This window comes from Phyllobates terribilis, unplaced genomic scaffold, assembly GCF_046119375.1.
Source record: "Phyllobates terribilis strain yellow unplaced genomic scaffold, ASM4611937v1 Scaffold_9__5_contigs__length_417890890, whole genome shotgun sequence".
NCBI classification, from domain to species: Eukaryota; Metazoa; Chordata; class Amphibia; order Anura; family Dendrobatidae; genus Phyllobates; species Phyllobates terribilis.
The window spans coordinates 70,282,621-70,297,977 of record NW_027362769.1 but is presented as its reverse complement, the minus strand read 5'-3'; the positions used below and the strand labels follow the sequence as shown (position 1 = coordinate 70,297,977).

The following is a 15,357-nucleotide window of genomic DNA, read 5'->3' as shown; positions in this document are numbered from 1 at the left end:
GATGGTGCCCCCCGGTCTTTCAGTTATGGATGCAGTAAAATGCAAAATCATATTAAATTAGAACATGAAGAGCTGTAACTTTCTACTCTTTGTCTTTTAAAAGGTGCTGCTGAGGATGCCGAAATCCTACAGATCATTTGGCCGGTCAGCATTGCTATGGGCACCACGCGGAACATATGGATGTTCAGGTTATTGTTAAATTTCGTTGGAGTCATGCAGTCAGAAGATAAATCTGGCCCTCGTTCAATGTTACTGTGCTGTGTGATACAAGAAGGCAAAGTAATTGTGACAGAAGGAAGTGGCACTAAACTGGTGGGCAGCTCAATCCCATGAGGTGGGACAGCCAAAAAACGGCATTTTATATACAGTTCTTGGGGAAAGGAGGGAGAATTTAATAAGCGTTATTGCACTAATTTCTGCAGGACCTCTGATAGATTTTTCTTGAAGGTTTTTTTCAATAATAGATATCTTTCACTTATCTGCAGGACAGGTGATAAACGCCTGATGACTGGGGGACTGGTTGATTACTAGATGGGGGGTCTTGTTCCTTATTTCTACTCCAATCAGAGGAGTTTGAATGGAGCATCAGTCCACACAGAGCGCTGCTCATTTCAACACCTCTAAGGCTCGGACCCCCATCAGTCAGATGTCCCATGGATACGTAATAAGTGTACATTATAAGAAAACCCTGTTTCACTTGAAATTTGCTGCATTTTTAGCACTTATCTGTTATTTGAGCTTTTTTGGCCAAACTACCAGTGTCCAAGAGTAGTGAGAACAATGTAGGTTAAGGTTACACCAACATCTGTTTAGCTCCTATGACTTTTCTTGACAAATGTTAGACTTTTGTTAGATTTGTATTTGTATCTTCTATAAAATGACAACAGCTCCTTTTAAGCTTGTCCATTTTCCAGACCATGATCTGTAGATTCGTACGGTTCAGGCTCTTATACTGTTTTTTTTTTATTTGTAATAAAGTTATTGTAATAAATAGTTGTCTGACTCATTTACTGGTGTCTTGTGTACTTGGTTAAGTAGAACAAAGATGTTGCAGTTTTCTCTTTTGATAACCAATTGTCTCAACAAGTCAGACCCAACTATGTTGTGTTCACCGAAAGAGGAGCCAATAATCTGCAAACATGAGTCACAGCATATCTGTCATTGGTAGCAACAGATTACTGCATTCAGTCATTCTATACAATGGCAATACTCAAACAAAAAAACAAATGTATCCAGTAATAAATTCCTTATTGGAGCTTATTTTAAGCCTCCCGGATTCCATAATCGGGAACCTGTAAGTTAGCAAAACCGTTTAGCATATATAAGTACACTGCTCAAAAAAATAAAGGGAACACTCAAATAACACATCCTAGATCTGAATGAATGAAATATTCTCATTGAATACTTTGTTCTGTACAAAGTTGAATGTGCTGACAACAAAACCACACAAAAATCATCAATGGAAATCAAATTTTTTAACCAATGGAGGCCGGGATTTGGAGTCACCCCCCCCCCCAAAATTAAGGTGGAAAAACACACTACAGGCTGATCCAACTTTGATGTAATGTCCTTAAAACAAGTCAAAATGAGGCTCAGTATTGGTTGTGGCCTCCACGTGCCTGTATGACCTCCCTACAACACCTGGGCATGCTCCTGATGAGGTTGTGGATGGTCTCCTGTGGGATCTCCTCCAGGATGGCACATCAATGCAAGCTGTGGCAAGAAGGTTTGCTGTGTCTGTCAGCGTAGTGTCCAGAGGCTGGAGGCGCTACCAGGAGACAGGCCCGTACACCAGGAGACGTGGATGGGGCCGTAGGAGGGCAACAACACAGCAGCAGGACCGCTACCTTCAGGCCTCCATTGGTTAATAAATTTGATTTCCATTGATGATTTTTGTGTGATTTTGTTGTCAGCACATTCAACTTTGTACAGAACAAAGTATTCAATGAGAATATTTCATTCATTCAGATCTAGGATGTGCTACTTGAGTGTTCCCTTTATTTTTTTGAGCAGTGTACAACTTCCGACAGCATCCCTAGGAGTCCTGCTCCTGTATTTTTTTTTGCATATTACATTGACCATTGAGCAGTAATGGAAAATGGAATTGGGAAGAGGAACGTCAGGAATTGATATGGTGGGTATGCTTTTTGCTTTTTTTTTTTATTTTTTATTTTTTCATACTTAATCTTAAAGGGAATCTGTCAGCAAATAAAACCTGTATTTACTTGCAGCCGTAGTGCTAATCATGTCCAGAAAACAGCTTCACATTGAGGGATACAGGAAACCATGGGGTATGCTGCTACTACCAGGAGGCTGACACTAAGATACATTCTTATAGGGGCTGTACACTACTAGGACAACCCCTTCCCATTCCCCATGTTTGCCCCCATTAAAATAGAAAGACATTTTTTTCTTTCTATAGCGCCAGGGGACTTGTACAGACAATAAAGACATAACAGAGTAAACATATAACTCAACAGATACCAAGAGGAGTGAGGACCCTGCTCACAATGCTTTGGAAGTGCATTGAGCTGTAGGGTGGATTGCAGCAAAAGGGGAAAAAAAAACCTCTAAATCTTCTTCCTTAGCGAGTATGACCGGAGCGTAAGTGAAAACAAAAGTAAGTGTGTGACTTGTTTTTCAGTGACTTTGGATTCAGGGAGTTTGGAAGAGAGGAATTTGGACTGAATTGCTGTCTGTATTTTATTAATTCTTTACATTTCTTTTTACTTAACATTTCTGTCTAGTGCAATCCCCATTAGGAAATGAGCTCCATTATTGACAATGCTATCCAGTGTACATCTTGCCACATGTATGTATTCCTTGAACAGCCGGTCGGGGTTGCATACTGCTGCTCGAGATGTGTGCACGTTGTGCGTTTGGAAGCCCAGGTACTGGATCTAAATAAGCAGCTGCCAACACTGAGATCCATTGACAATATGGAAAGGAGTCTGATGCTCACTGAGCAGCTGCTCACTTGTGTAGATGTGGGGTAGGGTGGTAGTAGGGAGCTGCAGGGTGACAGAAGGGGGGGTAGAGGGAAGAGTGCCAGGGAGGCTAGTCCTGATCTGGCACACCCCAATAAGTTTGCAAAGTTGGCAGATGAGGGGAGTGACGGTACAGGGGTAGCACTGCTGCAGCAAGGCATGTCCTCTGAAAGCCGGAGGAGTGTCAGCTCCAGTAAGGAGGGAAATAGGAGAGCAGGGCAGGCCAGGCAGGTGCTGGTACTGGGGGACTCAATTATTAGGGGAACAGATAGGGCAATCTGTCACAAACACAGGGATCGTCGAACAGTGTGCTGCCTACCTGGCGCTCGAGTCCGGCACATCGCTGATCGGGTTGACAGATTACTGGGAGGGGCTGGTGAGGACCCAGCGGTCATGGTGCACATTGGCACAAATGACAAAGTTAGAGGTAGGTGGAAGGTCCTTAACCCTAGAACGCATAACCATAAAAATCTACATTTTCAAATACCTGGGGCCTTTTAGGCCCGTGTGCAAACAACATGGAATAACTCAAACAAAAATGACAAACAACTATATACCTGAGGAATACCTAGAGTTTCAAAATTCTAACTAAAGTAATCTTGCAGAAAATAGAAAACAATTAACAGGGCGGGCCTGCGAGGCCCCAGGTATGCATTCTAGGGTTAAAGATGATTTCAGGGAATTAGGCTGCAAGCTGAAAGCAAGGACCTCCAAGGTGGTATTCTCTGAAATACTACCGGTACCACGTGCCACGCCAGAGAGGCAACGGGAGATTAGGGAGATAAATAAGTGGCTCAAGAACTGGTGTAGGAAGGAGGGATTTGGGTTCCTGGAGAACTGGGCCGACTTCTCAGTTGGCTACAGACTCTATGCTAGGGACCGGCTGCACCTCAATGGGGAGGGTGCAGCTTTGCTGGGGGAGAAAATGGCTAGAAGGTTGGAGGAGTGTTTAAACTAGGGATTGGGGGGGGTATTCATTTTATAGGTGGGGAAGATAGTGCAGATAGTGACCTGGGCACAAATAAAGAAATTGGGGGTGGGGTTAGAACAGTCAATAAAGTAAGAAGGAATAGAGGTACAGAGAAATACATAAAATGCATGTACACTAATGCCAGAAGCCTCACCAACAAAATGGAGGAATTTGAATTAATTTTGTTGGAAAATAATTATGACATGGTGGGGATATCTGAGACATGGCTGGACGAGAGCCATGACTGGGCAGTTAATTTACAGGGCTATAGTCTGTTCAGAAATGACCGTACAAACAAGCGAGGGGGGGGGGTATGTTTATATGTAAAATCATCCTTAAAACCCATCTTGCGGGAGGATATATGTGAATCTAATGGAAATGTAGAGTCCATGTGGGTGGAGATAAGGGGAGGGGGAAAAAAATAATAAATTACTGATAGGGGTTTGTTATAAGTCTCCAAAAATAATGGAAGCAGTGGAGAATATCCTCGTAAAGCAAATAGATGAAGCAGCGACTCAAGGAGAAGTCATTATTATGGGGGACTTCAACTACCCTGAAATACATTGGGGGACAGAAACCTGTAGTTCAAGCAAAGGTAATAGGTTTTTGACAACTATGAGAGACAATTACCTTTCACAACTGGTTCCGGACCCAACAAGAAGAGGGGCACTGCTAGACCTAATATTAACCAACAGGCCAGACCGCATATCAAATATACGAGTTGGGGGTCACTTGGGTAATAGTGATCTCAAAATAGTACATTTTCATGTAACCTTTAATAAGATGTGTAGTAGAGGGGTTACAAGGACACTAAACTTCAGGAAAGCAAATTTCCAACGGTTGAGAGATGATCTTAGTGCAATAAACTGGGACAATATCCTGAGACATAAAACTGCACAAAGCAAATGGGAGACATTTATTAGCATCCTGAATAGGACCTGTGCACAATATATACCCTATGGGAATAAACATGCTAGAAATAGGAGGAAACCACTATGGCTAAATAGAGCTGTAAGGGGTGCAATAAGTGACAAAAAGAAAGCATTTAGAGAACTAAAACAAGTAGGTAGTGATGAGGCATTAAATAAATATAGAAAATTAAATAAATTCTGTAAAAAACAAATCAAGGCAGCAAAGATTGAGGCAGAGAGAATCATTGCCAGAGAAAATAAAAATAACCCAAAAATATTCTTTAACTACATAAATAGTAAAATACTAAAAAATTATAGTGTTGGCCCCCTTAAAAATAGTCTGGGTGAAATGGTGGATGAGGATGAGGAAAAAGCCAATATGCTAAATGATTTTTTTTCAACCGTATTTACACAAGAAAATCGCATGACAGAAAACATGATTAGTGATAACAAAAATTCTCCATTAAATGTCACTTGCTTAACCCAGCAGGAAGTACGGCGGCGTCTAAAAATCACTAAAGTTGACAAATCCCCGGGCCCGGATGGGATACACCATCGAGTACTGCAGGAATTAAGTAACGTCATAGATAGACCATTATTTTTATTCTTTAAAGATTCCATAATAACAGGGTCTGTACCACAGGACTGGCGTATAGCAAATGTGGTGCCAATATTCAAAAAGGGGACAAAAACTGAACTTGGAAATTATAGGCCAGTAAGCTTAACCTCTACTGTGGGTAAAATCCTGGAGGGTTTCCTAAGAGATGCTATACTCGAGTATCTGAAGAAGAATAACCTCATGACCCAATATCAACATGGGTTTACGAGGGACCGTTCCTGTCAAGCTAATTGATCAGTTTTTATGAGGAGGCAAGTTCCGGACTGGACCAAGGAAATGCAGTGGATGTTGTGTATATGGACTTTTCAAAAGCTTTTGATACAGTTCCACACAAAAGGTTGATACATAAAATGAGAACAATGGGGATAGGGGAAAATATATGTATGTGGGTTAAGAATTCCCTCAGTGATAGGAAAAAAAAGGGTGGTTATTAATGGAAAACACTCAGTTAACAGTGGGGTACCACAGGGGTCAGTATTGGGCCCCCTTCTTTTTAACATATTTATTAATGACCTTGTAGGGGGCATACAGAGTAATATTTCAGTATTTGCAGATGACACTAAACTCTGCAGGGTAATCAATACAGAGGAGGACAATTTTATATTACAGGAGGATCTATGTAAACTAGAAGCTTGGGCTGATAAATGGCAAATGAGCTTTAATGGGGATAAATGTAAGGTAATGCACTTGGGCAGAGGAAATAAAATGTATAATTATATGCTTAATTGTAAAACACTGGGCAAAACTGTAACTGAAAAAGACCTGGGTGTATTGGTGGACGACAAGCTCACGTTTAGTGGCCAGTGTCAGGCAGCTGCTGCAAAGGCAAATAAAATAATGGGATGCATTAAAAGAGGCATAGATGCTCATGAGGAGAATATAATTTTACCTCTATACAAGTCACTAGTGCGACCACACTTAGAATACTGTGTACAGTTCTGGTCTCCGGTGTAATAAAGACATAGCTGAACTAGAGAGGGTGCAGAGAAGAGCGACCAAGGTTATTAGAGGACTGGGGGGTCTGCAATACCAAGACAGCTTATTACACTTGGGGTTATTTACTGTGGAAAAACGAAGGCTTAGGGGTGATCTTATTACTATGTACAAGTATATGAGGGGACAGTACAAAGACCTGTCTACTGATCTTTTTACTCTGAGGCCAGAGACGGGGACAAGGGGGCATCTTCTACGTCTGGAGGAAAGAAGGTTTAATCATAATCACAGACGGGGATTCTTTACTGTAAGAGCAGTGAGACTATGGAACTCTCTGCCGCATGACGTAATGAGTGATTCACTGTTAAAATTTAAGAAGGGCATGGATGCCTTTCTTGAAAAGTATAATATTACAGGTTATATATACTAGATTCCTTGATAGGGCGTTGATCCAGGGAGCTAGTCTGATTGTCGTATGGAGTCGGGAAGGAATTTTTTTCCCCAATGTGGAGCTTAGTGTTTGCCACATGGGTTTTTTTTGCATTCCTCTGGATCAACATGTTAGGCTATGGGTTGAACTAGACTTAGTCTTCCTTCAACCTTAAAAAAACTATGTTACAATCTATGAGGAAATGGGGGGGAGGGTGCATGAAAGGTAAATGGTAAAAAGTGCTTGTATTGTATGGTCCAGCCATCAATATAATAAATATAGTAGTCACATAATGCTGCATGAACTGGTCACCAGCCAGTAACTGTATAAGTAAAGACACAGAGGGCTATTAAATGAATGGAGAATGTGTAAAAGATTGTGAGGGTCCTGATTTGGAAGAAAATTTTGGAAGGGCAGAACTGGAATAGTTACGTAAGTGTGGTGAGGTGACAGGCCAGTCTAAAGAGGTGTGTTTTTAGGGCATGCTTAAAACTGGGTATTGGGTATTAATCAAAATATCCTGGGTAGTGCATTCCAGAGAATTGGCGAAGCACGCAAGAAGTCTTGGAGACTGAAGTGGAAGGTTTGGATTATTGAGGGTGTTAATCTTCGTTCATTAGCAGAACGGAGGGCAAAGGCAGGGTGGTAGATGAGGGGGGAGATGTGGGGTGGTGCAGAAGTGTGGAAAGATTTGTAGGTGAGAGTGATAAGTTTATATTGGACTCTGTAGCGAACAGACAACTAGTGCAATGACTGGCACAGTGTAGAGGCATCGGTGTAGCGGTTGGAATGGAATATGATCCTGGCTGCTGCATTCTGGATGGAATGGAGAGGGGAGAGTTTAGTAAGGAAGATCAATTAGTAAAGAGTTGCAGTAGTCCAGACGAGAATGAATAAGAGCGACAGAAGAGTTTTTGCAGAGTCAAAGGTTAGAAAAGGTAAAATTCTAGAGATGTTTTTGAGGTGTAGGTGACATGCTAGGAGTTTGGTTCAGAGAGGGGTGACTCCTCTGAGTGGGCCCCTAATCAGGTGACCCTGATTACAACAATGGTGGCACACCCTAATAGTGGATGTAGGAGAACCTCAGCAGATGACCACGCTGTTACAAAAAAATATATATCTCTATATAAAGATCGGCACTCAGTCATAAAATGCAAATAGTTTATTAATAATATGATAGCAGAAATGAGAAAATCAAGCCCAAGGTGAAGTCAGATACAGGATTCGACGTTTCGGCCTGTCCTGGCGTTTTTCAAGGTACGTTTCTGTGTCCATAAAATAAACGAACATATGAACTAACTATAATATGGTTATAATCATTTTAATAAAGGTCAGAAAAACAAAGAATACTTCTTGCATATCTGTATACACACGTGGTCAAAATTGTTGTTACCCACAATGGTCACAGAAATAACTTGAATCTGACAATAATAATAAATTAAAAATCTATGAAAATGAACAAATGAAAGTCAGACATTGCTTTTCAGCCCTGCTTCCACAGAATTAAAAAAAAAATAAAACTCATGAAATAGGCCTGGACAGAAATGATGGTACCCCTGAAAATAATGTGACAAAAGGGACATGTTAAATCAAGTTGTGTCTACTAATTAGCATCACAGGTGTCTACAATCTTGTAATCAGTCAGTGGGCCTGTATATAGGGCTACAGATACTCACTATGCTGTTTGCTGACATGGTGTGTACCACACTCAACAAGATCCTATCTCAATATGTAGTAGGTGTAGTAATAATAATAATATTAGCAAATATCTCCAATTAGAAATGTAGTATAGTATTTTTGATTTGCTATGCCACTTACCTCATGTGTAGGCAATACAGGACCTTAGGTATCCATGGTTACAACCACTAGCAGCTAGCTAACTAACTGTCACTTTATCAGGTCCTAAGGTCCTGCAATGCCTGCACATGAGGAAAGAGACATAGCGAATCAAAAATACTATATTACATTTATAATTGGGGGTATTTGCTAATATTATTATTATTACACCTACTACATATTGGGATAGGATCTTGGAGATGGGAATACCCATTTAAGAGTACCATCATTTCTGTCCAGGCCTATTTCATGAGTTTCATTTTTTTTTAAAGACTGTGGAAGCAGGGTTGAAAAGCAATGACTGACTTTCATTTGTTCATTTTCATAGATTTTTAATTTATTATTACTTTTGTCAGATTCAAGTTATTTGTGACCATTGTGGGTTTTTCTTTCATTAAACGAGGGGTACCAACAATTTTGTCCACATGTGTAAGTGTATTGCATCATAGATCTGAGAAATAAAGTTGTTGGTATTGAACAAGTCAATGAGAACCATAACAAACCAATGAGTGAAACAAAATGTAACATAGGCTGTTTGACAGATTATACAGTACAGACCAAAAGTTTGGACACACCTTCTCATTTAAAGATTTTTCTGTATTTTCATGACTATGAAAATTGTACATTCACACTGAAGGCATCAAAACTATGAATTAACACATGTGGAATTATATACTTAACAAAAAAGTGTGAAACAACTGAAAATATGTCTTATATTCTAGGTTCTTCAAAGTAAACACCTTTTGCTTTGATGACTGCTTTGCACACTCTTGGCATTCTCTTGATGAGCTTCAAGAGGTAGTCACCAGAAATGGTCTTCCAACAAACTTGGAGTTCCCAGAGATGCTTAGCACTTGTTGGCCCTTTTGCCTTCACTGTGGAGGCCAGGTCATCTGGCGTAGCACCCCATCACTCTCCTTCTTGGTCAAATAGCCCTTACACAGCCTGGAGGTGTGTTTGGGGTCATTGTCCTGTTGAAAAATAAATGATGGTCCAACTAAACACAAACCGGATGGAATAGCATGCCGCTGCAAGATGCTGTGGTAGCCATGCTGGTTCAGTATGCCTTCAATTTTGAATAAATCCTCAACAGTGTCACCAGCAAAGCACCCCCACACCATCACACCTCCTCCTCCATGCTTCACGGTGGGAACCAGGCATGTAGAGTCCATCCGTTCAACTTTTCTGCGTTGCACAAAGACACGGTGGTTGGAACCAAAGATCTCAAATTTGGACTCATCAGACCAAAGCACAGATTTCCACTGGTCTAATATCCATTCCTTGTGTTCTTTAGCCCAAACAAGTCTCTTCTGCTTGTTGCTTGTCCTTAGCAGTGGTTTCCTAGCAGCTATTTTACCATGAAGGCCTGCTGCACAAAGTCTCCTCTTAACAGTTGTGGTAGACATGTGTCTGCTGCTAGAACTCTGTGTGGCATTGACCTGGTTTCTAATCTGAGCTGCTGTTAACCTGCGATTTCTGAGGTTGGTGACTCAGATAAACTTATCCTCAGAAGCAGAGGCGACCCTTGGTCTTCCTTTCCTGGGGCGGTCCTCATGTGAACCAGTTTCTTTGTAGCGCTTGATGGTTTTTGCAACTGCACTTGGGGACACTTTCAAAGTTTTCCCAATTTTTCGGACTGACTGACCTTCATTTCTTAAAGTAATGATGGCCACTCGTTTTTCTTTACTTAGAATTTGTATTATGGAAAGAAAAAAGCAGCTAACAGTCTATTCAGTAGGACTATCAGCTGTGTATCCACCAGACTTCTGCACAACACAACTGATGGTCCCAACCCCATTTATAAGGCAAGAAATCCCACTTATAAAACCTGACAGGGCACACCTGTGAAGTGAAAACCATTTCCAGTGACTGCCTCTTAAAGCTCATCAAGAGCATGCCAAGATTGTGCAAAGCAGTCATCAAAGCAAAAGGTGGCTACTTTGAAGAACCTAGAATATAAGACATATTTCAGTTGTTTCACACTTTTTTGTTAAGTATATAATTCCACATGTGTTAATTCATAGTTTTGATGCCTTCAGTGTGAATGTACAATTTTCATAGTCAGGAAAATACAGAAAAATCTTTAAATGAGAAGGTGTGTCCAAACTTTTGGTCTGTACTGTATATCTGTCCATTCACGTTATCAAAATCTCTGTTACATTTTGTTTCACGCATTGGTTTATTATAGTTCTCATTGACTTGTTCAATACCAACAACTTTATTTCTCATAATATGTAAGATGCTATACACTTATACAGATATGCAAGAAGTATTCTTTGTTTTTCTGACCCGCATTAATGATTATAACCATATTATAGTTCATATGTTCGTTTATTTTATGGACACAGATACGTACCTTGAAAAAGGCCATGACAGGCCGAAACGTCGAATCCTGTATCTGACTTCACCTTGGGTCTGATTTTCTCATTTCTGCTACCTTATTAATAAGCTATTTGCATTCTATGACTTTGAGTGCCAGAGTTTCTATCTATTACAATTGCAATTTTACTCCAGAACACCACCATACACTTGAGCACCCAATTGTTCTACACTGTATACAAAGACCAACATGGATATTACTGTCATATGGTGACCATATAGTGGTAGATATCAGTCTTGCAGAACATGTAAGAGATTACAGTAGTTACAGATAGTGACTTACAGCTGACGTTCTTTCTGGTGAAACGTAAACATGATAATTGCTTACCGGTAATTTGATTTTCCAGAATCATGACAGCACCGTACAGAGAGAGAGAGTATCCGCCCCCAGGAACAGGAAACCTACCAAAATAAAAGGGGCGGCACCTCTCTACGTCCCCAGTGTGTTTACAGAGAATAAGAGGTAACCGCCATGTTAGGACATATACTGCATGCATACCAAAATAGTTATCAACATTCACCTTATAGTGTTGCACAAACGAATGATTTTTTTTTTTTTGAGAAAACAGGAAGTCTTCCACCACCAAAAAAAGTAAGAGAGAAGGGAGGGAAGTAGCATGGTGCTGTCATGGTTCTGGAAAATCAAATTACTAGTAAGCAATTATCATGTTTACCCTTCACCATGACAGCACCGTACAGAGAGAATAAAATAGATGAAATCCCTAGGGCGGGACCACCGCTGAAAGAACATTTCTCCCAAAGGAAAGACCAGACAGCCCAAGATCCAACCTGTAGTATCTGAAGAAGGTGGTCGGAGATGACCAGATTGCCGCTTTCCAGATCTGGTCTACTGAGGCATTAACTCTTTCTGCCCAAGAGGTAGCTATGGCCCTAGTATAATGTGCTTTTATAGCCTGAGGGGGATCATGGTCAGAGGCAGAGTAGGCTAAAATTATGGCCATTCTAACCCATCTGGCAATTCTGGATTTAGTAGCTGCTTTACCCTGGTTTGCCCCTTGAAAAGAAACAAACCTGGCCGAGGACTTCCTCCACTGACCTGTTACCTCAAGGTATCTAAGGATACACCTTCTCACATCTAAGGTGTGAAATGTTATTTTCCCTTGGTTTTTTGGGATCATCACAAAACTAAGGGAACGCTATTTCCTGACTTCTGTGAAATCTAGATCTTACTTTTGGGAGGAAAGCTGGATCTGGCCTCAATATCACCCTATCTTGTAAAATGTCTGTAAAAGGGAGATTGATCAAGATAGCCTGTAATTCACTCACCTAGCAGAGGATAGTGCTACCAGTAGTACTGTATTTAGTGTAAGCACCTTAATAGTAGTGGATGAGATGGGTTCAAAGGGTGTCTTTGTAAGAGCATTCAGAACTAAATTAAGGTCCGAGGGGGCTACCTTAGGGCTGGCATATATGTCTGGATGAAAAAGATGCTTTTATAAACCTATATATCCATGGGTGATCAGCAATTTTATGATCGAATAGCGCCCCTAAGGTTGATACCTGCACCTTTAAGGAGCTAGTGGAGAGACCCCTCTCTAGACCTTTTTGAAGGAATTCTAGTGTTTCCGAAATGAGAACTAGCTGACTTTGGGGGGTCATGACCTGACTGGAAAATTTAAGAAATTTGTTCCACATCTTTTCATATTTAAGGGAGGTGACTTTTTTCCTACTCAAAAGGAGAGTTGAAATTAAATTTTCCGAGAAACCCCTGGCCGATAACAATCCCCTCTCAAGTTCCAGGCAGTTAGGTGTAATCTGGGAACCTGAGGATGGGTCACTGGACCTTGGGATAGTAGATCTGGATTGTTGGGTAGGATCCAGGGGTCCGAGAACATGACCCTTAGCCAAGTAAACCAGGCCCTTTTCGTCCAGAAGGGGGCAATTAGTATTATTCTGGCTTTGCCCTCGCGTATCTTTTTTAATACTATGGGAATTAAGGGAAGGGGCGGGAAGGCATATGCCAGGCGAAACTCCCATTTCTGCAGCCACCCTGTCTGGCGACTCTCTTGGATTTAGAGAATAGAATTTTTCTACCTGACGGTTTTCTCTGGTGACGAATAAATCTATTTCCGGAAGGCTCTGAGCCGAGCAAATCTGATCGAAGACTCTTCTGCTTAGAGCCCATTCTCCCTGATTGAGTGAATGGTGACTTAAATAATCGGCGATGATATTTTCTGACCCCCTTAAGTGGCGGCTTGGAAGCAATAGAAGATTTTGCTCCGCTATGGAGAATGGTTCCTCCTTGGCGATTTAAAGCCACTGCTTTTCTGTTGTCCGATATAATTACCACGTCTATCCTTATACAGTATCTTAAGGTTGCCTGTAATGCTTCCTGTCTGCGGTCAGTTCTTTTAGGTTTGAACCGCTTTTTAACTTGGAATCCCATAGACCCTGAAACCAACCCCCCTCTAGGTAGGCAACTCAACATGTCGGGCTTGCGTCCGAGGTGATTACGACTGGACTTTGTACAGTCCATGGAACCCCCTTCAAGAGATTTTCTGAATCTGCCCACCAATTTAGAGAGTTTAGTGTTTTTGCAGACAGCTGAAATTTGTAATCCAGCTGATCTCCTACTGTGGTGCGTATTTCCAGAATTTCTCACTGTAGTCTTCTTGTGTGGAATTGAGCCCACTGTACTTCTGGATTTTTTTCTGGTGGGAGGAAGCAATGCTAATGAATAGCATCCAGGTTGATGACCAAAAAAGTCTGAAGCTGAATGGGCTTGAGTCTTGATTTTTCTTTGTTTACTATCCAACCCAACCTTGTTAGGATGGATAGAACTTGTACAAGCTTTTTCTGAGTCTCCGACTATTATAAAATTGTCTAGGTATGGCACTATTAATATGTCCTTTTTTCCTTACAGTGGGTACGGAAAGTACTTTTAAGAATTTACCAAATGGCTGCAATGAAACAAAGAGTGAAAAATTTAAAGGGGTCTGAATACTTTCCGTACCCACTGTATATATGATGTCATCTCTGCCACTACTTTGGTAACAATTCTTGGTGCTAGTGACACCCCAAATAACAGGCACTGATAGTGTAGATGTAAAAGGTCGCCTGGGAATTCCACTGCCACCCTGAGATATTGTAGGTGGATTGGGATATGATAGTACCATCTTTAATTTTTCTGACTTTATATATACATTTAAGGCTTTTAGATTTATTATCGTTCTGTAGGAACCATCGGTGTCAGGGAAATATTGAGGAATATTGAAAGTCTGTCATAGATATTGACCATTTCTCCCTTATTCCTCTTTTGGTCAGTACAAAGCTGTCTCCATAAAAATCTCAGCACAAAGGCCCAATTAACACAGTCATGAGTAAGGTCTTAAACAAACTGGGGGCAGCCAAGCTAGGGATGATAGGGATATTTTTCTGGCGCAGAAAAAAACGCTACATAGAGCTGTAGCGCAAAAACACCAGAATAGCAGACTGCAACTATGCGATGTGTGGTCTCTAAATGAAGGTAAAATCATAATAGAAAATATGATATCACTTTTGGGCTTCTGGGATCAACGCGCGATAAATTATTCTAAAAACCAGGTTTTTAATACAAGTCTGAAGGGTGGAGCCCAGCAACTGTGATGTCATCACAGGGGGGTCTCTCCCTTCAACATAAAAGAGTTTGTTGAGACTGTAGCCGTGTTCTTTGCCCGGGAGTATATGTCTATCATAGTGGAGGACCCTGTTCGATAACAGTTTAAACGGAGCGTCTCCCCTCCACCTATATTGAATTGTCGCAGTGGTCTTTATAGTGTAACTTTCTCTTTTTATCCTGTTTTATTTGTGTAACTGCTTATGTATTTTAATGTCTCCTTTGTAACATCCTTGTATAGATTTTTCTTAAACACTGCCTCCCTTTTGGATTAAATATAAAATGTAATAGTTCTGTTACTTTTGTCCTGTAATCGTTCCCTTTCCCGAAGCCATACACGCTACCAAAACGCAGGTGTCCGGCCAAGCCTGTATTATATTTCAAACTCGGCCGGTGATGGCAGCGAATAATATTAATAATTGGGCTATCGTGAAACTGACAGTGACCGCACGGAGGGCATAAACACGTATTCCATGCTTTGGAACCCAGAGGTGTTGTCCCTGTGGTGATCCCTGACAAATTGGTGGCAAGCGGTGGGATATTACAGAACATCAGTGACTGGATTGAGCAATCATTAATGTCATTGAAAACTTGCACAGTTCTTGTGAGAATTCTATGCAGAGTTTTAAGAAATCAGACTCAATGTTTTAATATTTATTATCTGGGACATTACTGT

The 15,357-nt window shown here is 40.9% G+C and overlaps 1 protein-coding gene across 3 annotated transcripts in view; it reads left to right on the top strand.

Moving 5' to 3' along the window:
* KANSL1L (KAT8 regulatory NSL complex subunit 1 like) overlaps positions 1-935 on the top strand; it is a 93,251-nt gene extending 92,316 nt beyond the window's left edge. For all 3 annotated transcript variants that reach the window (XM_073646604.1, XM_073646603.1, XM_073646602.1), the window contains exon 16: positions 104-935. The gene's annotated coding sequence lies outside the window, so the exon portion shown is untranslated. The remainder of the gene's footprint in view (positions 1-103) is intronic.
* Positions 936-15,357: the final 14,422 nt, after the last annotated feature.